This window comes from Protopterus annectens, chromosome 15.part0 (assembly GCF_019279795.1).
Source record: "Protopterus annectens isolate FY-2018-M chromosome 15.part0, PAN1.0, whole genome shotgun sequence".
NCBI lineage: Eukaryota > Metazoa > Chordata > Ceratodontiformes > Protopteridae > Protopterus > Protopterus annectens.
The window spans coordinates 3,946,726-3,972,906 of NC_056749.1; the positions used below are offsets into that span (position 1 = coordinate 3,946,726).

The following is a 26,181-nucleotide window of genomic DNA, read 5'->3' on the forward strand; positions in this document are numbered from 1 at the left end:
TACATAAATATTACACCATATTAAATCTCTTTTCCTTTCCCATGCCCATATTTCTTCTTCACGTCTCCTGGTCTTCTTGCTTTTCCTTATTCTGTAGACTCACTCCATCATGTTGTGATGTAGTCTGTGTTAGACCTTGTACATCAAATCCTTCACTTTGCAGACACTCCATAACTTCAACTTCTATTTCTTTAACTTCTGCTTTACTAATCTTCTTTTCCACATTCCATCTTTGTGATATTAATTTTTTTTATTGTTAAATTTTCCATATCTGGGTGCCTTTGCCTGCATTTGTCTTCAAATGTCTTTGGGGCTGCCTTTTTTATTGATTAACTTGGGTTTCTCCTTTGCATAAATATTGTACGATATCAGATCTCTTTTTCTTTCCCATGTCCATATTTCTTTTTTATACTTTTCAAAAATCTCTAGGTTTTGTTGTTTATATTTTTGTACTTTCTCAGATGCTTCTTTTTCCAAACAAATCAAAGTTTCTTGATTTATGTACTGTTTTTCAAAAATCTGTTGTATTGACGAATGTAAATTTTCATTTCAAGCTTCTGACAGTTTTTCCTGTGGAAGTATTTTTCTTTCCTCTAATTTATCTCTTAATATTTTTGTATATCCTCTGTCTGGAAATTCTGGGCTTTTTGCATAATATTAACAATACATAATTCCTTTCTTAGTCTCAATAGTCCACTCTATCGCCTTTATGGCTCTTCTTTGGCTTATCAATTTTTGGGATTATTCTGTAGGGCTGTTGTTATTCTCTTAAGGATCTACTGCATCCCAAATCCCACTCCCTCCTTATTTCTTTAACTCCCCCCTGCTTCATCATCATCTTTTTCCGCTTTAAATTATAGCTTTCTGCTTGTGTTATGCATATGAGCCTTAACCGCTAGTTCTAAAATATCCCTTCAAATTGTGTAATCCTAAACCACCTTGTTCTGTTGAAAGTATCAATTTATCCCACTTGACTCTTGCCCTCTCCGATAAAATCCTTCAGCTCTTTATTAAATTACTATCCGCAACATCTCCTGTGGTTGCTAAAAATATGTCTGACCTGTGTATAAAACTAAAGGACTTAAACAGTTTGAACTGCTTGTATCTTGCTATCCATATCCATAAACATGAGCTTCCAGTTTCTCATTTTTTTATTGTCTTTGGTTTAGCCTCTTCTCACATATCCTTTTGTCATAACTGAATCCTTTTTAATCCATACTCCTAAATACTTCATTTTATTGGGCTTCCATAGGTATGGATATTGCTGAACCAATCCATGTGTGGCTACATAGTTTACAGCTATAGCTTTTGTTTTGCGTTCACTAATTTTATATCCCTAAAAAACTTAAAACTATCTCAGAATGTTCCAGAACACTAAGATGTCCGTTTCTATTTTACAGATACAAAATAATATAATTTGCAAATGAAGTACCAATTATATCCTCACATTTCTGAGTCCTTTATTTTCTTTGCTATTGGCTCCTAACATAATGCAAATAACAAAGAGGAAAGATGACACCCCTGTCTGGGTCTTCCGTTCAAACACAGCTTGCCTGAGAGGAACCCTCCCACTTTACTTCTTGCCCTCAGTCCTTCAGAGATCCTTCTAATTAACCTTATTACTGTATCATGGACTGCAAATGCTTCCATGGATCTACTCAGAATCCAAGCTTACTCTATCAATGCTTTCTCTATGTCAAGAGCCACCAACAACAGAGGCATTTTCTTACATTCATCTTCCATCTGGATCGTCATCGTTCTGTTAATGTTGTCAAATGTTTGCTTCTCTCTACAAAACCACACTGATCCAGATCTTTCAAATTTTGCAACACCTTTGCATTCTTTTAGCTATTACAGACATAAACACTTTATGGTCATGGTTTAAAATTTAAATAGGCCTATATGAAGCTGGGTCTGATCGGTCTTTATTATCTTTGAGTATTACAGCCATCACAGCTTTCTTCCAGGATGTTAGTGCTTCCCCTCCTTTTAAAAATGTACAGAGTACAAAGAATAGTCCAGATAAAATCACTTAAGCTAGCAGATCTAAGACACTCTTCCTCTGATACCTTTCCTGTGGGAGGAGTAAAGACACCTTGATAAAGTTTCCAGTAGTTTATTCAGTTAAGTAGGTAGTAGTGAGCAAGTGTTCTTGTTTCAATACATTACATTCAACAGGTCAGTTATTTAAAGACAGTTACAGACAATGGTGAGAGGTTCCATGGGAGCTAATTGAAGGAAAATCTGGGAGATGGAAAAACAAGGAGCCAATCCCAAAGCTTAGAGGTTAGTCCCTTATTTGAATATTCCTGAAAGACCTGTGAGGGTTTACCAGCTCAGCAGCTCTGGAACCTCATTCCTTGTTAAAGGGCTTTATTTTTATTTTCAACTACTAACAAACAAAACATGACAACATACAATGAGCTACAACTACAGAACTATGTTTAAGAAACACTTTCACGGGTGTTTCATCAGGTCCATATAATAGAGCAGTTTACACTTTGATCATTGAAAATGACTGCTTTTATGAGGCAAGAACACTCATGCATCTGCCTGCTTAACTGAATAAACAACTGGAATCTTCATCAAGGTGTCTTTATTCCTTCCACAGGGAGGATATCAGAGAAAGAGTCTCCTAGATCTGCTAGCTTAAGAGATTTTATCTGGACTATTCCTTTCTACTCTGTTTCTTATTAGTCCTGTTACCCTCTGGGTCACAGGTTGGATACCAGACTTCACTTGAGCCCTCCAGATTACCTCCGTCTACTTTTAAAATATTATTAAACAAAACCCTGTTGCTGATGGTATCAACAGCAATTAAAGAATGAGTGTGGCTCAGATAATCCCAGATAGCGGATTTTTTTCCATAACAAACTCATCAAGCTGTAACAAATGTTGCAGGCCTAATAATCTGGCTGTAACAAACTCTGCAATAGTCCAAAAGAATAGTCTGTCTGTAACAAACTCAGCAGGCCTAGCAGTCTGCCTGTGAATACCATCTTGTGGGCCTGTTTATATTATGAAAATGGCGGATATTGTGAGTGCTGGATTTATTTGTTTGTGACTTTTATATGTATTTCCATGCACATGTTTAGTCGTGCACTCATTGGCTATATTATATATATATATATATATATATATATATATATAAATTATATATTGATATAGATTTTATATATATATATATATATATATATATATATATATATATATATATATATATATATATATATATATATATAGATAGATATAGATAGATATAGATAGATATAGCTATAGATATACATACTTACACACACACACACACACATGCACACACACACACACACGCACACACGCACACACACACACACACGCACACACACACACACACACACACACACACACACACACAACACACAAACATACATATGCTTTGCACACCAATGGGTAGGTTTGAGGATTGTTAGGTCACCATTGTCCCTTTCCTGTATGACCTCTGCTTTTCCAGTTTTTAACATACCTTTTTTGTATACCATGTCTGACTGGAAAAAAATAATGACAAATCAGAATGCAAGCAAGGGAAAACTATTTTCTTGAAACTTTTATACATCAAGTGAAGCCTTCTGTGATGTTCATAAAATATATTTTTCTTTTCACATGTGGTGCTTCTTTAGAATGTGGAAGGAAACCAGAGCACACTGTGAAAGTCCACGTGGACAGAGGGAGGGCATGCAGACTCCACACAGAAGGCAGCCTCACGTGGGTTTGAGGAATTTAACTAGAAAACAGAGAGATGTGAGTCAGCAGTGATGACCACTGCACTGAGATTCTCAACTGGTACGAATTAAACATGTAAATCCATTAGCAAGAGTGGGAGGTGAAGTGCAAGTGTTGTTGTGCACTTATTCACTATTACAGTTGGTTTCTGAACTCACTGTGTACAAGGGAAACCTCCTACAATACAAGGGTCTGAAATTTATATTAAGGAATGACTTCTGAACTTGCTTCTGGAGACTTAGCAAAATATAATGTGCATAAGGACGTTTTTCAGTCAGGAATGTCTATCCAGTTTGTTTGGGATTGTTAAATCAACGAAAACAACTAAATGACAATACTACAGTTCTGTTGAAACGATATCATTTGAATTGTTTTATATACAGCTGCCCTTTGAAGAATGGACAGTAGGAAAGGAAGGTTTCACGGAACCATCTAAACAGGTGAAGCCCTTGCACCTGTATATGTGAGTCTGATGTTTAATAATTACTTTGGATCTGCAATATCAATTGCAGCTGAAAACCCTCCAGGTGTAAAATCTCTTAGCCACTGAGGACCTGATCGCTTTGCCACCCCACTTGTGTGAACAAGGAATCCTCTCACTCCAGCTAAAAGCAAAGAAAGCTCTAACCAGCAACCTTCCAAAAATAGACTACAGCCCCTGGTTTAACTCCAGGAACCTTGTTGTTGCCGCTTGTGTAGTAGCCACTGAGGACCTGATCGCTTTGGGTCCCCACCCCCACTTGTGTGAGCAAGGAATCTTCTCACTCCAGCTAAAAGCAAAGAAAACTCTTACCAGCAATCATCCAGAAATAGACTGCAGCCCCTGGTTTAACTCCAGGAACCTTGTTGTTGCTGCTTGTGTAGTAGCCACTGAGGACCTGATCGCTTTGGGTCCCCCCCCCTCACTTGTGTGAGCAAGAAATCCTCTCATCCCAGCTAAAAGCAAAGAAAACTCTAACCAGCAATCATCCAAAAATAGACTGCAGCACCTGGTTTAACTCCAGGAACCTTGTTTTTGCCACTTCTGTAGTGTAGGTGCCAGCTTTTGTGACTACTGTTATGCCTTGTTAAAATCTGTTACAGACAGCTAGAGTGCATACCCCAGGGGCAATAGCTGCAAACCTTCTTCCTCTTAGCCCACCCCCACCCCTTTCATTCCATTTCACTGTTGATAATTTGTTATATGTGAAGGTATTTAGCCCTTCTCAATAGTCATAGCCTTCAGTCCCTCATCCTCAATACTTGTTCTTCACTAAACACCAAACAGAGGTGCAAAGTCTCCAGCTGCTTTTATCTTTAGCTACATTGTGTGCAGCAAACAATGAGCAAAGGGGAATACAAATATAAAAGAGAATAAAATCTGCCATTGCAGACTAGTAAGCAGCATACAACTTCCACCTGTGGTGTATTCCTACATATAGTTTTTTTTTTGGAGAAACCTTCCAGTCCTTGAACAAGGATGCCTGTATGTTTACCTTATTTCCTTGGCTGTCCTTGATAATTAGCTAGGATGTTCATTGTGCATACAGCTGCAGTAATCACAGATGGGTTTTCTGCCGTCAGGCAGGTCCTCGGTCGGCCGAATTCCAAAGTCTAGGTCCGGCGTCGGTTGTTGTCGCTTTCTTTCCTGACGTCAGTGCGACAGGGGTATATAAGACACAGCCGACGCCATATTCTTCAGTCTTTTTTGCCGCGCGGTGCCCGAAGCAGAAGCAGTTCGCAAGTGCCGGTCGGCCAGCTCCTGAAATTACGAATAATTGGAAACCGAAGTCTTCTTTAAAGCTAAGTACCCCGTTGGGGAAACTTTTCTTGCCTCAGACCGATGTCAGACAAAGTTAACAATTGTATTTCTTGTGGGAAGCAAATACCGCATAAGGATTTCCATTCCCTCTGCATACCTTGTTTAGGCCCAGACCACGACGTCTCAGCCTGTCGCTTTTGCGCTACTTTCAATAAACGCACTATTAAGCGTCGGGCGGAGTTCGCCCAGCACTTTTTTGGTAAAACCTTTGATTATAAAATGTCGTCGGATACTCCGACTACCGTTTTGTCCAAAAAACGCAAGGACAAAGACCGACACGCGAGGCCCGCGGTCTCTGCCGACACCACGCCAAAACCGGCTACACGTGGTCCGGTTCTCAGCGAGGCACCTACGCAGCCCCTGACTTCCGATGACACTTCTTTGGCAGTGTCCTCTGTAACCGAGACCACAGGTACCTCGACCCATACCCAGAATACAACCACCGAAGCCACTGTGAGTGCTGAGCCTCCTAATGTGGATAGGTCCACTTCCACCCATGGTGTCTTTAGACCCTCATCTTCCTTCTCCATTAAGGCCTTTACTAAGTCCAAATCAGCCATGCATCCCAAGAGGCCTGTTGCACAGGGCCCATCTCCAGGACCCATGCCTAAAAAGCAGATGCTAAAAATGGCTGAGGATTTAATTACTCTTATCAGGGGTTCCCAGCCCCCTCCAGACAAGAGACCCAGAGTGGAGGAAGCTTCTGCCTCTTCTGACCAGGATTCCATTTTTTCAGAACATTCTGATGAAGAGGAACACTCGTACTCCCCTTTTGAAGATGTGGATGCTGAGTAGTCCATTCCTTCTGTATCTCCCCCAGAGGATTTTTCTTTTGGGGAAACCTTGCACACCTTGAGGGAACTTCCATTGGGAAGGCCAAGACTTTTCTGATTCCAAGAAAAGACTTAGGGAATTTCTTTTGTTACCTCAGCACAGACCTCTGGCGATACCTCCTGTCTTGGACATACTTGATGATGTTTCCTCGGAGGCTTGCCTAAATCCGGATTCCCTGCCTCCTGCTCCAGTCAAGCCTGATAGGTACTACAGAGTTCCTAACTCTCACCAATTTCTTTACAAAAGCCATAATGCTGACCCTGAAACCATTTCTCAAGGCCCCAAGGGAATGAAGGCCTCTACTGCTAAGAATCCACTACCTTCCAAAAGAGAGTCTAGATTCTTAGAAAGGTGGGGAAAAAAGGTATATACCTCGGCCACCCTAGCCATGAGGGCCTTAAATTGTCAGTTCCATATGCTTAAATATCAGCAGTTTCTGTTATCACAACTAAGAAATAAAATGTCTCAACCTGAACAACCAGATTTGAAGGAGTTGCAGGATATGATGCATAGTGCAGAACAAGTGGATAAACACACCTTACAATGTGGCTATGATGCCCTAGAGGCCTCAAGTAGAACTGCTGTGACAGGATCAGTCATTCGTAGACATGCCTGGCTTAGGGAACAAACCTTGCCTGACCATGTTAAAGCTAAGCTAAGCTACTAGATGCTCCTTTACAAAAGAATGTACTATTTGGTACTAATGCTGAGGAGATACTACGGAAAATGGAAGAAAAAGTTAAATCTATGCAAACTGTCAAAGCTTTTCTACAGGTTCAACCACCACGTTTTAGCAGAAATTGGCCTTCAAAGAACTGGTCCTTTCCAGCCACGGACAAGCCACAAAGAGGTAGATACAGGCGCACAAGGAGCAGAGGACAACCTCAAGGATCATATAGAGGCAGACAATGGCAGACTCCAGCACCAAGAGGTGGCGAGGACAGTGCACAACAATACAGGAAACAAACCCAATGACTTTCCCCTTTTCATGCCAAGCAAGTCTCAGCTGACAGCACCCTTGGGAGGAAAGCTGGCATTATTTACAAGAAGTTGGCATATTATCACAACAGACAAATGGATCCTGGACATTATAAACAGAGGCTACAGATTTCATTTTCACACTCTTCCAAAAATGAGAGGCATGCCGAACCTGCCACACAATCAAAGGGCAGAGGCTCAAATACAAATTTCAAAGCTTATGGCCATGAAAGCTATTCAAGAGGTACCTACTCACGAACAAGGTCAAGGTTTTTATTCCAGACTTTTTCTGGTACCAAGGAAAGGAATCGACTGGAGACCCATTTTGGACTTATCCATCCTAAACACATTTCTACTCGTACCAAAATTCAAGATGCTCACATTACAGCAGCTTCTTCCCGTGCTGGGCGAGGAGTTTTGGCTGGTAACATTGGACCTCAAGGAGGCATACCTGCATGTCCCAATCAGACAAAACTGCAGAAGATACCTCAGATTTCTTGCAGGTTCAATCCACTATCAATTCTCTGCATTGCCCTTTGGCTTATCTACTGTGCCCAGAGTATTCATGAAATGCCTGGCATCAGTAATTGCCTACTGCAGTCTTCAAGGGATACAAATTTACCCTTATTTGGATGACTGCCTGATCCAAGCGGACAACAAGCACATACTTCTGGAACATCTGGTTTATGTAACACGGTTATGGAATTCTCTGGGATACACAGTCAACAAGGAAAAATCCAGGCTAACACCATCTCAGAAAATAACTTTCCTGGGTGCCAACTTGGACACAAACACCCAGATGGCCTATCTTATGCCAGAAAAACAAGGGCAACTAACTCATTACTTCAAAATACTAGCAAATTGTACCAGGCTCACTGCAAGGAAAATCCTGCAGGCTCTGGGCTTCATGGCATCTTGCATTCTTCTAATCCCATGTGCAAAGTTGCATATGAGGAAACTTCAATTGTACCTAAAAAAACCTATGGTCTCAACACAGCCACAGTTTGGAAACAATAATACCAATAATTCCATGTTTGCAAAAGGAATTTCTATGGTGGGCCCAAGCATGCCAAACAAACACAGGTCTTCTATTCTGCAAGCCTCAAGCAAATTAAGTCATCACAAAAGACACCTCAGACTACGCCTGGGGGACGCACATGGCAGACAGGTGCATTCAGGGCAAATGGTCCCAAAAGGAAAAGCACCTTCACATCAATCAAAAAGAAATGCTAGCAGTGATAAATGCAATTACAATTTTCAAGGACCTCCTGCATCCAGGGCAATTATTGATAAGAACAGACAACACCACAGTAATGTGGTACATAAACAAACAAGGTGGAACACATTCATACCCCCTGTGCAGGCTAGCCATGTCACTTTGGAACTTGGCTCTGGAATGGCAAATCGATCTTCAAGCACAGTACTTGCCAGGATTGGAAAACATGCTGGCAGACAATCTAAGCAGAAATATGACAGATCCACACGAATGGAAGTTGCATCCTCAAGTGTTTACAAAGATAATCCAGGCGTGGAGAAGACCAGACATAGATCTCTTCGCCTCCCACAGGAATCATCAATTGAAAAAGTTCTGTTCAAGGACCTTTCATCCAAAGGCCTGGAGAGTGGACGCCCTTTCTTTCAGTTGGGCAGCATGGACAGTTTACACTTTCCCACCTTTGCCTCTTCTGACCAAGGTGCTCTTGAAAACAAGAGCAGACAGACCGAAGATGATACTGATTGCTCCAGAATGGCCAAGACAACACTGGTACCCACTCCTGAGGAGCCTAACACATACTCCTCCCTAGACCCTACCTCTAATGCCTCTTCTACTGACTCAGCACAGCTACAAAACTCTTCACAGTCAGCTGAAAACTCTAAATCTGGCTGCATGAAAAATTCCTTAACACCACAACAGACCCTACTCTCCAAAGAGGTGCAGGATGTCATTTTGGAGGCCAGAAGGCCGTCTACTAGAAAGGCTTACTCCGCAAAATGGAAACGTTTTTGCACTTGGAATGAGAAAAAAGGCCAGGATCCTAGAAAACTGAATTTGCCTCAGATATTACAGTATCTAGCTGAGCTGTTGAACAGTGGACTTTCATTCTCCTCCATCAAAATTCATGCCTCAGCCATTTCTGCAGAATACAACACTGATCCACCCTTATTCTCTCACCCACTTTTAAGACAGTTCCTCAGAGGAGCTAAGAATATAAGACCTCCAAGAAAACAACCAATACCAGCCTGGGATCTTAACTACATTCTAGAAAAATTAACATTACCTCCCTTTGAACCAGCTGACTCAACAGATTTGCAATATTTGTCCTGGAAAACAGCTTTCCTTCTGGCCATTACCTCAGCTCGTAGGGTTTCGGAACTACAAGCCCTCATGGCTGTGCAGCCCTTTCTCATCTTCCATCAGGACAAGGTTTCCCTACGAACCAACCTGTCATTTATGCCTAAGGTAGTTTCCAGGGTAGCTTTAAATCAGGCCATACACTTACCTACCTTTTACCCCAATCCTCAAAATAAAGGGGAAAGGCTGCTACATTCCTTAGACATCCATAGACAGCTACGTTACTATTTGGACAGAACACAGCCCTTCAGGAAATCAGAACAACTTTTTGTGTCCTATGCTGTAGGAGCTCAAGGGAAGCCAATTTCCAAACAGACAATTTCAAAATGGATAGGCCATTGCATACGGTTTTGTTACTCCTTTCATGGCAAACCTGTTCCTACAGGCATCAGATCCCACTCCACAAGGGCCACAGCTACCTCTACAGCCTTCCTCAGAGGAGTCCCTACCAAAGATATTTTGGAGGCAGCCACTTGGAGTTCGGTGCATACCTTCACAAAACACTACCACCTGCCTTTATATTCCAAAACTAGAGCAGGCTTTGCCACTGCTGTGTTGCAGGGCATTCTGGCTGCTCCCAGTTCCACCTAGTGCCTACCACCCTTTGTGTAGCTTTGGGATTCTACCCATCTGTGATTACTGCAGCTGTATGCACGATGAACATAGTACAGTTTTGTACCTACCATAAATGTAGATGTTCGAGTGCTAATACAGCTGCAGTACAGGTTTCCCTCCCTCTTTCCCCTCTTGGTAAAGGCCTAGTGGCTAACACCTCCTCATACAACCTGATTGGGTTATCCTTCTATGGTGTATTTGCTTGCAACTACTGATTTTTGATTATATTGCATTCCTTGACTATATATATATAGATATATATATATATATATATATATATATATATATATAATTTATGTATTGCCTTCCTTCTGGGGGCACCTGACATCTGGGGCAAGAAAGACTGAAGAATATGGCGTCGGCTGTGTCTTATATACCCCTGTCACACTGACGTCAGGAAAGAAAGTGACAACAACCGAAGCCGGACCTAGACTTTGGAATTCGGCCAACCGAGGACCCGCCTGACAGCAGAAAACCCATCTGTGATTACTGCAGCTGTATTAGCACTCGAACATCTACATTTATGGTAGGTACAAAACTGTACTTTTAGCAGAGTCCCTTGGATTCTCCCCTGCTACTTTAAATTCCAGTTGAAGGTTTCCCTCCCTTCCCCACCCCCAAGTGATTGCTCAGGTAAAACACACCAAAGGTTTTAAAAACCCTGGATGCCATATTTGCTCTAATTGCAGCTGAAAGCCCTCCAGGTGTAACATCTCTAGTAAGTGTCCCTGGACTAGCTGAAAGGTGTAGCCCTGCTCCGTTCACTCCACTCACTTCGCACAGCTCCCACTCCCATTTCCACCCACCCCATATCATTACCTTTATACCTATCCATAAATCCACACCCCCTCACTTCCTCCCAAATCCCCACCCATCTACTTCCTGTTCTCATACTACCTCCCTTCTGTGCTCCTCCCCACACTTACCTACTATCCCCTATCAAAGACTACTATACCTTACTCCCACCCCTTCCTCTCATCCTCTGTTCTACATCCCATAAAGTGACATGTCTCTTACAACTCAAACTATACTCTTACCTTCTCTACTCCTTATACTCCATCACCTCACCTCCTATCTACCTTACTCCCAGCCCTTCCTCTCATCCTCTGTTCTACATCCCATACAGTGACATGTCTCTTACAACTCAAACTCTACTCTTACCTTCTCTACTCCTTATACTTTATCACCTCACCTCCTATCTACCTTACTGCCACCCCTTCCTCTCATCCTCTGTTCTACATCCCATAAAGTGACATCTCTTACAACTCAAACTCTACTCTTACCTTCTCTACTCCTTATACTCTATCACCTCACCTCCTATCTACCTTACTGCCACCCCTTCCTCTCATCCTCTGTTCTACATCCCATAAAGTGACATCTCTTACAACTCAAACTATACTCTTACCTTCTCTACTCCTTATACTCTGTCACCTCACCTCCTATCTACCTTACTGCCACCCCTTCCTCTCATCCTCTGTTCTACATCCCATAAAGTAACATCTCTTACAACTCAAACTATACTCTTACCTTCTCTACTCCTTATACTCTGTCACCTCACCTCCTATCTACCTTACTGCCACCCGTCCTCTCATCCTCTGTTCTACATCCCATAAAGTGACATGCCTCTTACAACTCAAACTATACTCTTACCTTCTCTACTCCTTACACTCTATCAGCTCACCTCCTATCTACCTTACTGCCACCCCTTCCTCTCATCCTCTGTTCTACATCCCATAAAGTGACATGTCTCTTACAACTCAAACTATACTCTTACCTTCTCTACTCCTTATACTCTGTCACCTCACCTCCCATCTACCTTACTGCCATCCCTTCCTCTCATCCTCTGTTCTACACCACATAAAGTGACATGTCCCTTGCAACTCAAACTATACTCTTACCTTCTCTACTCCTTATACTCTGTCACCTCACCTCCTATCAACCTTACTGCCACCCCTTCCTCTCATCCTCTGTTCTACATCCCATAAAGTGACGTCTCTTACAACTCAAACTATACTCTTACCTTCTCTACTCCTTATACTCTATCACCTCACCTCCTATCTACCTTACTGCCACCCCTTCCTCTCATCCTCTGTTCTACATCCCATAAAGTGACATGTCTCTTACAACTCAAACTATACTCTTACCTTCTCTACTCCTTATACTCCATCACCTCACCTCCTATCTACCTTACTGCCACACCTTCCTCTCATCCTCTGTTCTACATCCCATAAAGTGACGTATCTTACAACTCAAACTATACTCTTACCTTCTCTACTCCTTATACTCCATCACCTCACCTCCTATCTACCTTACTGCCACCCCTTCCTCTCATCCTCTGTTCTACATCCCATAAAGTGACATGTCTCTTACAACTCAAACTATACTCTTACCTTCTCTACTCCTTATACTCTATCACCTCACCTCCTATCTACCTTACTGCCACCCTTCCTCTCATCCTCTGTTCTACATCCCATACAGTGACATGTCTCTTACAACTCAAACTATACTCTTACCTTCTCTACTCCTTATACTCCATCACCTCACCTCCTATCTACCTTACTGCCACCCCTTCCTCTCATCCTGTGTTCTACATCCCATAAAGTGACATGTCTCTTACAACTCAAACTATACTCTTACCTTCTCTACTCCTTTTACTCTGTCACCTCACCTCCTATCTACCTTACTGCCACCCCTTCCTCTCATCCTCTGTTCTACATCCCATAAAGTGACATGTCTCTTACAACTCAAACTATACTCTTACCTTCTCTACTCCTTATACTCTGTCATCTCACCTCCTATCTACCTTACTGCCACCCCTTCCTCTCATCCTCTGTTCTACATCCCATAAAGTGACATGTCTCTTACAACTCAAACTATACTCTTACCTTCTCTACTCCTTATACTCTATCACCTCACCTCCTATCTACCTTACTGCCACCCCTTCCTCTCATCCTCTGTTCTACATCCCATAGGGTGACATGTCTATTACAACTCAAACTATACTCTTACCTTCTCTACTCCTTATACTCTGTCACCTCAACTCCTATCTACCTTACTGCCACACCTTCCTCTCATCCTCTGTTCTACATCCCATAAAGTGACATGTCTCTTACAACTCAAACTATACTCTTACCTTCTCTACTCCTTATACTCTATCACCTCACCTCCTATCTACCTTACTGCCACCCCTTCCTCTCATCCTGTGTTCTACATCCCATAAAGTGACATGTCTCTTACAACTCAAACTATACTCTTACCTTCTCTACTCCTTATACTCTATCACCTCACCTCCTATCTACCTTACTGCCACCCCTTCCTCTCATCCTCTGTTCTACATCCCATAAAGTGACATGTCTCTACAACTCAAACTATACTCTTACCTTCTCTACTCCTTATACTCTGTCACCTCACCTCCTATCTACCTTACTGCCACCCCTTCCTCTCATCCTCTGTTCTACATCCCATAAAGTGACATGTCTCTTACAACTCAAACTATACTCTTACCTTCTCTACTCCTTATACTCTGTCACCTCACCTCCTATCTACCTTACTGCCACCCTTCCTCTCATCCTCTGTTCTACATCCCATAAAGTGACATGTCTCTTACAACTCAAACTATACTCTTACCTTCTCTACTCCTTATACTCTATCACCTCACCTCCTATCTACCTTACTGCCACCCTTCCTCTCTTCCTCTGTTCTACATCCCATAAAGTGACATGTCTCTTCCAACTCAAACTATACTCTTACCTTCTCTACCTTACGGCCACCCCTTCCTTTCATCCTCTGTTCTACATCCCATAAAGTGACATGTCTCTTACAACTCAAACTATACTCTTACCTTCTCTACTCCTTATACTATCACCTCACCTCCTATCTACCTTACTGCCACCCTTCCTCTCATCCTCTGTTCTACATCCCATAAAGTGACGTCTCTACAACAAACTATACTCTTACCTTCTCTTTATCACCTCCACTGCCACCCTTCTCTCATCCTCTGTTCTACATCCCATAAAGTGACATGTCTCTTACAACTCAAACTATACTCTTACCTTCTCTACTCCTTATACTCCATCACCTCACCTCCTATCTACCTTACTGCCACAACTTCCTCTCATCCTCTGTTCTACATCCCATAAAGTGACATGTCCCTTGCAACTCAAACTATACTCTTACCTTCTCTACTCCTTATACTCTGTCACCTCACCTCCTATCTACCTTACTGCCACCCCTTCCTCTCATCCTCTGTTCTACATCCCATAAAGTGACATGTCTCTTACAACTCAAACTATACTCTTACCTTCTTTACTCCTTATACTCTGTCACCTCACCTCCTATCTACCTTACTGCCACCTCTTCCTCTCATCCTCTGTTCTACATCCCATAAAGTGACATGTCTCTTACAACTCAAACTATAATCTTACCTTCTCTACTCCTTATACTCTATCACCTCACCTCCCATCTACTTTACTGCCATCCCTTCCTCTCATCCTGTGTTCTACATCCCATAAAGTGACATGTCTATTATAACTCAAACTATACTCTTACCTTCTACTCCTTATACCTGTCACCTCACCTCCTATCTACCTTACTGCCACCCCTTCCTCTCATCCTCTGTTCTACATCCCATAAAGTGACATGTCTCTTACAACTCAAACTATACTCTTACCTTCTCTACTCCTTATACTCTATCACCTCACCTCCTATCTACCTTACTCCCACCCTTCCTCTCATCCTCTGTTCTACATCCCATAAAGTGACATGTCTCTTACAACTCAAACTATACTCTTACCTTCTCTACTCCTTATACTCTATCACCTCACCTCCTATCTACCTTACTGCCACCCTTCCTCTCATCCTCTGTTCTACATCCCATAAAGTGACATGTCTCTTACAACTCAAACTATACTCTTACCTTCTCTACTCCTTATACTCTGTCACCTCATCTCCTATCTACCTTACTGCCACCCCTTCCTCTCATCCTCTGTTCTACATCCCATAAAGTGACATGTCTCTTACAACTCAAACTATACTCTTACCTTCTCTACTCCTTATACTCTATCACCTCACCTCCTATCTACCTTACTGCCACCCTTCCTCTCATCCTCTGTTCTACATCCCATAAAGTGACATGTCTCTTACAACTCAAACTATACTCTTACCTTCTCTACTCCTTATACTCTATCACCTCACCTCCTATCTACCTTACTGCCACCCTTCCTCTCATCCTCTGTTCTACATCCCATAAAGTGACATGTCTCTTACAACTCAAACTATACTCTTACCTTCTCTACTCCTTATACTCTGTCACATCACCTCCTATCTACCTTGCCACCCCTTTCCTCTCATCCTCTGTTCTACATCCCATAAAGTGACATGTCTCTTACAACTCAAACTATACTCTTACCTTCTCTACTCCTTATACTCTATCACCTCACCTCCTATCTACCTTACTGCCACCCCTTCCTCTCATCCTCTGTTCTACATCCCATAAAGTGACATGTCTCTTACAACTCAAACTATACTCTTACCTTCTCTACTCCTTATACTCTATCACCTCACCTCCTATCTACCTTACTGCCACCCTTCCTCTCATCCTCTGTTCTACATCCCATAAAGTGACATGTCTCTTACAACTCAAACTATACTCTTACCTTCTCTACTCCTTATACTCTGTCACCTCACCTCCCATCTACCTTACTGCCACCCCTTCCTCTCATCCTCTGTTCTACATCCCATAAAGTGACATGTCTCTTACAACTCAAACTATACTCTTACCTTCTCTACTCCTTATACTCTGTCACCTCACCTCCTATCTACCTTACTGCCACCCTTCCTCTCATCCTCTGTTCTACATCCCATAAGGTGACATGTCTCTTACAACTCAAACTATACTCTTACCTTCTCTACTCCTTATACTCTATCACCTCACCTCCTATCTACCTTACTGCCATCCCTTCCTCTCATCCTCTGTTCTACATCCCATAAAGTGACATGTCTCTTACAACTCAAACTATACTCTTACCTTCTCTACTCCTTATACTCTATCACCTCACCTCCTATCTACCTTACTGCCACCCTTCCTCTCATCCTCTGTTCTACATCCCATAAAGTGACATGTCTCTTACAACTCAAACTATACTCTTACCTTCTCTACTCCTTATACTCTATCACCTCACCTCCTATCTACCTTACTGCCACCCCTTCCTCTCATCCTCTGTTCTACATCCCATAAAGTGACATGTCTCTTACAACTCAAACTATACTCTTACCTTCTCTACTCATAATACTCTGTCACCTCACCTCCTATCTACCTTACTGTCACCCCTTCCTCTCATCCTATGTTCTACATCCCATAAAGTGACATGTCTCTTACAACTCAAACTATACTCTTACCTTCTCTACTCCTTATACTCCATCACCTCACCTCCTATCTACCTTACTGCCACCCTTCCTCTCATCCTCTGTTCTACATCCCATAAAGTGACATGTCTCTTACAACTCAAACTATACTCTTACCTTCTCTACTCCTTATACTCTGTCACCTCACCTCCTATCTACCTTACTGCCACCCCTTCCTCTCATCCTCTGTTCTACATCCCATAAAGTGACATGTCTCTTACAACTCAAACTATACTCTTACCTTCTCTACTCCTTATACTCTGTCATCTCACCTCCTATCTACCTTACTGCCACCCTTCCTCTCATCCTCTGTTCTACATCCCATAAAGTGACATGTCTCTTACAACTCAAACTATACTCTTACCTTCTCTACTCCTTATACTCTATCACCTCACCTCCTATCTACCTTACTGCCACCCCTTCCTCTCATCCTCTGTTCTACATCCCATAAAGTGACATGTCTATTACAACTCAAACTATACTCTTACCTTTTCTACTCCTTATACTCTGTCACCTCACCTCCTATCTACCTTACTGCCACCCCTTCCTCTCATCCTCTGTTCTACATCCCATAAAGTGACATGTCTCTTACAACTCAAACTATACTCTTACCTTCTCTACTCCTTATACTCTATCACCTCACCTCCTATCTACCTTACTGCCACCCCTTCCTCTCATCCTCTGTTCTACATCCCATAAAGTGACATGTCTCTTACAACTCAAACTATACTCTTACCTTCTCTACTCCTTATACTCTATCACCTCACCTCCTATCTACCTTACTGCCACCACTTCCTCTCATCCTCTGTTCTACATCCCATAAAGTGACATGTCTCATACAACTCAAACTATACTCTTACCTTCTCTACTCCTTATACTCTGTCACCTCATCTCCTAGCTACCTTACTGCCATCCCTTCCTCTCATCCTCTGTTCTACATCCCATAAAGTGACATGTCTCTTACAACTCATACTATACTCTTACCTTCTCTACTCCTTATACTCTATCACCTCACCTCCTATCTACCTTACTGCCACCCCTTCCTCTCATCCTCTGTTCTACATCCCATAAAGTGACATGTCTCTTACAACTCAAACTATACTCTTACCTTCTCTACTCCTTATACTCTATCACCTCACCTCCTATCTACCTTACTGCCACCCCTTCCTCTCATCCTCTGTTCTACATCCCATAAAGTGACATGTCTCTTACAACTCAAACTATACTCTTACCTTCTCTACTCCTTATACTCTGTCACCTCACCTCCCATCTACCTTACTGCCATCCCTTCCTCTCATCCTCTGTTCTACACCACATAAAGTGACATGTCCCTTGCAACTCAAACTATACTCTTACTCTACTCCTTATACTCACCTCACCTCCTATCTACCTTACTGCCACCCCTTCCTCTCATCCTGTGTTCTACATCCCATAAAGTGACATGTCTCTTACAGCTCAAACTATACTCTTACTTTCTCTACTCCTTATGCTCCATCACCTCACCTCCTATCTACCTTACTGCCACCCCTTCCTCTCATCCTCTGTTATACATCCCATAAAGTGACATGTCTCTTACAACTCAAACTATACTCTTACCTTCTCTACTCCTTATACTCTATCACCTCACCTCCTATCTACCTTACTGCCACCCCTTCCTCTCATCCTCTGTTCTACATCCCATAAAGTGACATGTCTCTTACAACTCAAACTATACTCTTACCTTCTCTACTCCTTATACTCTGTCACCTCACCTCCTATCTACCTTACTGCCACCCTTCCTCTCATCCTCTGTTCTACATCTCATAAAGTGACATGTCTCTTACAACTCAAACTATACTCTTACCTTCTACTCCTTGTACTCTGTCACCTCACCTCCTATCTACCTTACTGCCCCCTTCCTCTCATCCTCTGTTCTACATCCCATAAAGTGACATGTCTCTTACAACTCAAACTATAATCTTCCTTCTCTACTCCTTATACTCTATCACCTCACCTCCTATCTACCTTACTGCCATCCCTTCCTCTCATCCTCTGTTCTACATCCCATAAAGTGACGTCTCTTACAACTCAAACTATACTCTTACCTTCTCTACTCCTTATACTCTATCACCTCACCTCCTATCTACCTTACTGCCACCCCTTCCTCTCATCCTCTGTTCTACATCCCATAAAGTGACATGTCTCTTACAACTCAAACTATACTCTTACCTTCTCTACTCCTTATACTCTATCACCTCACCTCCTATCTACCTTACTGCCACCCTTCCTCTCATCCTCTGTTCTACATCCCATAAAGTGACATGTCTCTTACAACTCAAACTATACTCTTAACTACTCTACTCCTTATACTCTATCACCTCACCTCCTATCTACCTTACTGCCACCCCTTCCTCTCATCCTCTGTTCTACATCCCATAAAGTGACATGTCTCTTACAACTCAAACTATACTCTTACCTTCTCTACTCCTTATACTGTCACATCACCTCCTATCTACCTTACTGCCATCCCTTCCTCTCATCCTCTGTTCTACATCCCATAAAGTGACATGTCTCTTACAACTCAAACTATACTCTTACCTTCTCTACTCCTTATACTCTATCACCTCACCTCCTATCTACCTTACTGCCACCCCTTCCTCTCATCCTCCATTCTACATCCCATAAAGTGACATGTCTCTTACAACTCAAACTATACTCTTACCTTCTCTACTCCTTATACTCTATCACCTCACCTCCTATCTACCTTACTGCCACCCTTCCTCTCATCCTCTGTTCTACATCTCATAAAGTGACATGTCTCTTACAACTCAAACTATACTCTTACCTTCTCTACTTTTTATACTCTATAACCTCACCTCCTATCTACCTTACTGCCACCCCTTCCTCTCATCCTCTGTCCTACATCCCATAAAGTGACATGTCTCATACAACTCAAACTATACTCTTACCTTCTCTACTCCTTATACTCTGTCACCTCACCTCCTATCTACCTTACTGCCACCCCTTCCTCTCATCCTCTGTTCTACATCCCATAAAGTGACATGTCTCTTACAACTCAAACTATACTCTTACCTTCTCTACTCCTTATACTCTGTCACCTCACCTCCTATCTACCTTACTGCCACCCCTTCCTCTCATCCTCTGTTCTACATCCCATAAAGTGACATGTCTCTTACAACTCAAACTATACTCTTACCTTCTCTACTCCTTATACTCTATCACCTCACCTCCTATCTACCTTACTGCCATCCCTTCCTCTCATCCTCTGTTCTACATCCCATAAAGTGACATGTCTCTTACAACTCAAACTATACTCTTACCTTCTCTACTCCTTATACTCTATCACCTCACCTCCTATCTACCTTACTGCCACCCTTCCTCTCATCCTCTGTTCTACATCCCATAAAGTGACATGTCTCTTACAACTCAAACTATACTCTTACCTTCTCTACTCCTTATACTCTATCACCTCACCTCCTATCTACCTTACTGCCACCCCTTCCTCTCATCCTCTGTTCTACATCCCATAAAGTGACATGTCTCTTACAACTCAAACTATACTCTTACCTTCTCTACTCCTTATACTCTGTCACCTCACCTCCTATCTACCTTACTGTCACCCTTCCTCTCATCCTCTGTTCTACATCCCATAAAGTGACATGTCTCTTACAACTCAAACTATACTCTTACCTTCTCTACTCCTTATACTCTATCACCTCACCTCCTATCTACCTTACTGCCACCCTTTCCTCTCATCCTATGTTCTACATCCCATAAAGTGACATGTCTCTTACAACTCAAACTATACTCTTACCTTCTCTACTCCTTATACTCTATCACCTCACCTCCTATCTACCTTACTGCCAGCCCTTCCTCTCATCCTCTGTTCTACATCCCATAAAGTGACATGTCTCTTACAACTCAAACTATACTCTTACCTTCTTTACTCCTTATACTCTGTCACCTCACCTCATATCTACCTTACTGCCACCCCTTCCTCTCATCCTCTGTTCTACATCCCATAAAGTGACATGTCTCTTACAACTCAAACTATACTCTTACCTTCTCTACTCCTTATACTCTGTCACCTCACCTCCTATCTACCTTACTGCCACCCCTTCCTCTCATCCTCTGTTCTACATCCCATAAAGTGACATGTCTCTTACAACTCAAACTATACTCTTACCTTCTCTACTCCTTATACTCTATCACCTCACCTCCTATCTACCTTACTGCCACCCTTCCTCTCATCCTCTGTTCTACATCCCATAAAGTGACATGTCTCTTACAACTCAAACTATACTCTTACCTTCTCTACTCCTTATACTCTATCACCTCACCTCCTATCTACCTTACTGCCACCCTTCTTCTCATCCTCTGTTCTACATCCCATAAAGTGACATGTCTCTTACAACTCAAACTATACTCTTACCTTCTCTACTCCTTATACTCTATCACCTCACCTCCTATCTACCTTACTGCCATCCCTTCCTCTCATCCTCTGTTCTACATCCCATAAAGTGACATGTCTCTTACAACTCAAACTATACTCTTACCTTCTCTACTCCTTATACTCTGTCACCTCACCTCCTATCTACCTTACTGCCACCCCTTCCTCTCATCCTCTGTTCTACATCCCATAAAGTGACATCTCTTACAACTCAAACTATACTCTTACCTTCTCTACTCCTTATACTCTATCACCTCACCTCCTATCTACCTTACTGCCACCCCTTCCTCTCATCCTGTGTTCTACATCCCATAAAGTGACATGTCTCTTACAACTCAAACTATACTCTTACCTTCTCTACTCCTTATACTCTGTCACCTCACCTCCTATCTACCTTACTGCCACCCCTTCCTCTCATCCTCTGTTCTACATCCCATAAAGTGACGTTTCTTACAACTCAAACTCTACTCTTACCTTCTCTACTCCTTATACTCTATCACCTCACCTCCTGTCTACCTTACTGCCACCCCTTCCTCTCATCCTGTGTTCTACATCCCATAAAGTGACATGTCTCTTACAACTCAAACTATACTCTTACCTTCTCTACTCCTTATACTCTATCACATCACCTCCTGTCACTCACAATTACCTACTGCCTATTTCCATCCCTCAAACACCACTCTTAACTCAAGTACTACACCACAACCCTATCTACTAATTTGCCCCTCCATCCTTCCCCCCACCACTTCCATTCCTAAAATAAAAATATCTCCCCTCTCCCCTTTAAAACAAACAAACAAAGTATATTTACTCAAATGAATACCCATCACAAACCTCTACTTTTATCTGTGACATTCATCCTAACACAGGCCCTACAGTCACTACCCTGAACAGTAACCCCCCCTGTATCTAAACCTGCCAACCCCTCCAACCCACAAAAACAAGTACAATTCTGCTCTATCAGCATCAGGAGCCTTGTAAATAAAGTTCAAGAACTCCATGCTTGGATAGCTAACTATACTCCTGACATAGTTACCTTAACTGAAACATGGTTAAAACCACACCATCTGGACAGTGAAATCATCCCTCCTGGCTATAATATACTTAGATTAGATCAACCTAAAAGAAAAGGAGGAGGAGTCTCCATACTCTACTCCAATTGTCTCTCCCAAATCAGTCCCTCGCTAGACTTACCCTCCTTCTCACCAGCTGAACTCCTACTGACCAACTTCAAACTTAACAGTTTCAACACCATAACTGTCCGAGCAATCTATATTCCCCCTGGTGAAAATATTAACATACTTGAGAACATCCTATCTCACCTCTCACATACCATCCACAATGAAATAATTATACTGGGAGATGTAAATATTGATTGACTTACAATACAAACTCCCAACACTACTTCCTGTATAAACCTACATGGGTTTGACCAGCTAATCACAACCCCAACCTACATTAATAAATCTCACCTACCTAGCTCTCTCCTTGACTGGATGTTGGTCTCCCACCCTCAAAACTATCCTAACTCCCAAACCCTTCCAAATGCCCTCAGTGACCACTGCCCTATAACAGTTACCAGACATACTCCCCACCTTTCCAAACCTAACAAATTTATTACCACCCGCTCACTTTCTCATTTCTGTCCTAACTCCTTTATTCACCAACTCTCCAAACTTAACTGGTCTTACCTCACCACTCTTCCTTTAGATGAAGCTGTCCAGTCCTTCAACACTACATTCCTGAACATTCTTAACTCCCTTGCTCCTCTTCGTACAATTAGAATCAAATCTAATACTGCTCCCTGACTCACTAAATCTACCAGAGCCCTCATGAAAGGCCGGGATAGAATTTGGAAAATGTGGACTAAAACTAGGACCCCTTCTATTCTTCAGAAATATAAAGAACTCAGAAATAAAATAAATAAAAAAAATATCCATTATAACAAAATAAACTTATATGCCAGTCCTCCCTCTACTCTTAAATCAGACTCAAAGAAATTCTGGATCTCTATTAAACAGACTCTTCATTCAGGAAACCCTTCCTCTCCTAACCCATGTCCCAATGCAACACCTGAAGACATAGCCAGCAAATTTAACAGTCATTTTATAAACTCAGTAACCTCCATAATAAATTCTCTCCCCCCAGAAACAACACTAGTACCCCCACAAACTCTATACCTCTTCCAAACTCTCCTAATTCCTCCTCTCTAAAAGCAGTATCAACTAACTATGTAAAGTCATTACTCTCTAAACTTAAACCTTGCTTCCCATCTGTTGACAAGCTACCCTCTTACTTCCTGCAGATTGCCTCTGAACCTCTTGCCTATCCTGTATCCATCTTAATCAACTGATCAATTTCTGAATCCTATGTCCCCACTGTGTGGAAGAATTTCTTTACTCTACCCATTCACAAAGGGGGCAACGCCTCAGACATATCCAACTTCAGACCGATTGCCATACTCTCTCCACTCTCAAAAATCCTACAGAAATGCATTCACAAGCAGGTAATGCATTACCTTCACCAGGAAAACCTTCTCACACCCACACAACATGGTTTCTGTCCCAAGCATAGTACAACTGCTGCACTCATATCATTCATCAACATAGTCTCCCTAGCTCGTGATAACAATAAACTTGTCTCATGCCCTATTCTTACACCTTCCTAAAGCTTTTGACACTGTCTCTCACCCACTCCTCCTAGATAAACTCATTAACTTACATTTCTCTCCCCCTACTATCTCCTGGTTCTCCAGCTATCTCTCAACCCACCAGCAATCAGTTAAATGGCTCTCTGCACTATCCTCCCCTCTCACTGTACAAATGGGAGTCCCCCAAGGGCCCATACATGGACCTCTACTCTTTAATATTTTCACCAACTTGCTCTACTCCTCTTGTCCCCAGTCATCTCTTATGCAATATGTTGATGACTCAGCTGTTATAACCATTGCTGACAACCCAACTGACCTCCAATCAACTACCCAGGCATCCTTCCACACCATTGAGACTTGGCTTAGTGATAACAAACTAATACGTAATCCAAAAAAAAAAAACTAAGCTACTACTCTTCCTCCCTAAAAACATCACCACACTCAAAAGTACATTTGCCATCTTATCCTGCAACAACACTTATCATCTTAGCTGAATCTAGTACTAAATTGCTAGGTGTTACAATAGATGATCAGCTTAAGTTTGATCTCCATATTACTAACTCGGTAAAAAGAACTCATCAGAAACTTGGACACCTTTTCCGTAGCAAGAAATACTTGACTAACACTGCCCGAATAACTCTCTCCCAGGCTTTATTACTTCCAACACTCCTGTACAGCTGCCACATATTCACAAACCTAAATTCTGCACTTATTTCCAAGCTTGAAACTACCTATAATAAGATCGCCAGATTTGCAGCTAACCAAACCTACAAGTCACACCACTGCTTAGCACTACAGCAACTAGACTGGCTAGAATTCCCTCAGCTGCTCCAACTATACCAACTACAAATCATCCACTCTATCCTCTATCTACCATCCTTCTGCCCCAGCCTCTCCACTATCATATCCAAATATTCCCCTGCTAGGATGCTACGCAGCTCAAATCAAGAATTATTAGACATCTACAAACCCAAAACCAAAATAGGCTGTCTTCTCTATAACTATAACCCAGCTACATCCTGGAACCAACTCCCCTTGGAAATAAAACCCTCCAGCACAGCAAAAGTTTCATATTAGCCACAAGGAAATACCTAAAAACAAAGTGGTCTTGCCACTGTAGCCAACCACCCTGAAACCACCATCCTTTCACCTATTTCACCACCTCACTCAATGTATCTCTAACACTATTCCCCTCTACCTCTTCCCTTCTTCTATCTCCAACCACTCTTCATTCTTACAGTCTCAAAACAACCTACCTGTCTAGTCTGTCTCCTATACTCTACCTCCCCTACATCTCCTACTAGCCATTCTTACTTTCCTTTCTTGTTTCCAAACTCCTGTACAACTAGATCCGACCCACTTTAAATAAGCATCTGCCTAACTATTAACTCATGTTGCTCTAAGCAGCTTAAATAATATTGTAACTAGTCACATTTTCTTCTGCTAATTGTTTAAAACCTTGTTTGTAACAACTCACATACTTGTCTGCCAATTGTTAATACTCTGTATAACATAACTGCCTGAGTAGCTTTTTTTCTCTGCAGGTCTCTGCTTGTAAGGTCCTATAGCTGATTGTTACTATGTTACTAAAATTTAATAAATTGATTTCTAGTCTTCAGGAGCTTTTCTCCCCGGGTCTCTGCTGAAAATGAGCCAAAAGCTTAGCCAGACTAACCCGGTTAACAAATGTAAAATAAAATAAATAAATAAATGAATAAATAAATAAAATCTGCCAAATGTCCATTTGATCTGCCTTGATTTTTAATATGCTGGGAAATTAGACTGGTGAAAGTTAGGAAAACATAGACTGAATAAATATAATAACTTGTATGTGTGGAAGCATTGTCAGAAGTGATCAAGTAATCATATGATTCATTTTCTGGCACTATATTGTAGAAGGTCAAAAAACAGTAGGGAGTGGGAATCTGCCCCTTCCTCACTGTATATATATATCTATGTCTATCTATATCTATCTATATCTATATCTATCTATATCTATATATATATATATATATATATATATATATATATATATATATATATATATATATATATATTTATTTATAGAGGTTCATAGGTTGGTTGGTATTATAATATATATTATGTCTGTATGTATGTATGTATATATATTATGTATATTATATTGGTGTATTAGTCATGGTCTCAAAATGAATACAAACAAATAAATCATCATCCCCTTCAGCACAATGTCCCCTTACACTGTCAAATCAACAACAATACCCTAAGTACCCATAAAGTGGTAAGGGACCTGGGATCACAAGTTGACTATGACCTTAAATTCAACCACCATGTGTCTACTGTAGTAAGGAAAGCTTTCT

The 26,181-nt window shown here is 41.7% G+C and overlaps 1 protein-coding gene and 1 long non-coding RNA gene across 2 annotated transcripts in view; one reads left to right on the forward strand and one right to left on the reverse strand.

The window, feature by feature from the left end:
* SLC25A23 (solute carrier family 25 member 23) overlaps window positions 1–26,181 on the forward strand; it is a 1,355,089-nt gene that overhangs the window by 240,002 nt on the left and 1,088,906 nt on the right. The gene's annotated exons all lie outside the window — the stretch shown is intronic.
* LOC122789739 lies at window positions 21,494–21,924 on the reverse strand. Its single transcript, XR_006362869.1, has 3 exons — window positions 21,822–21,924; window positions 21,667–21,697; window positions 21,494–21,544 (listed from the first exon to the last, which is right to left on the reverse strand). It is a non-coding gene; the product is annotated as an uncharacterized LOC122789739 (long non-coding RNA).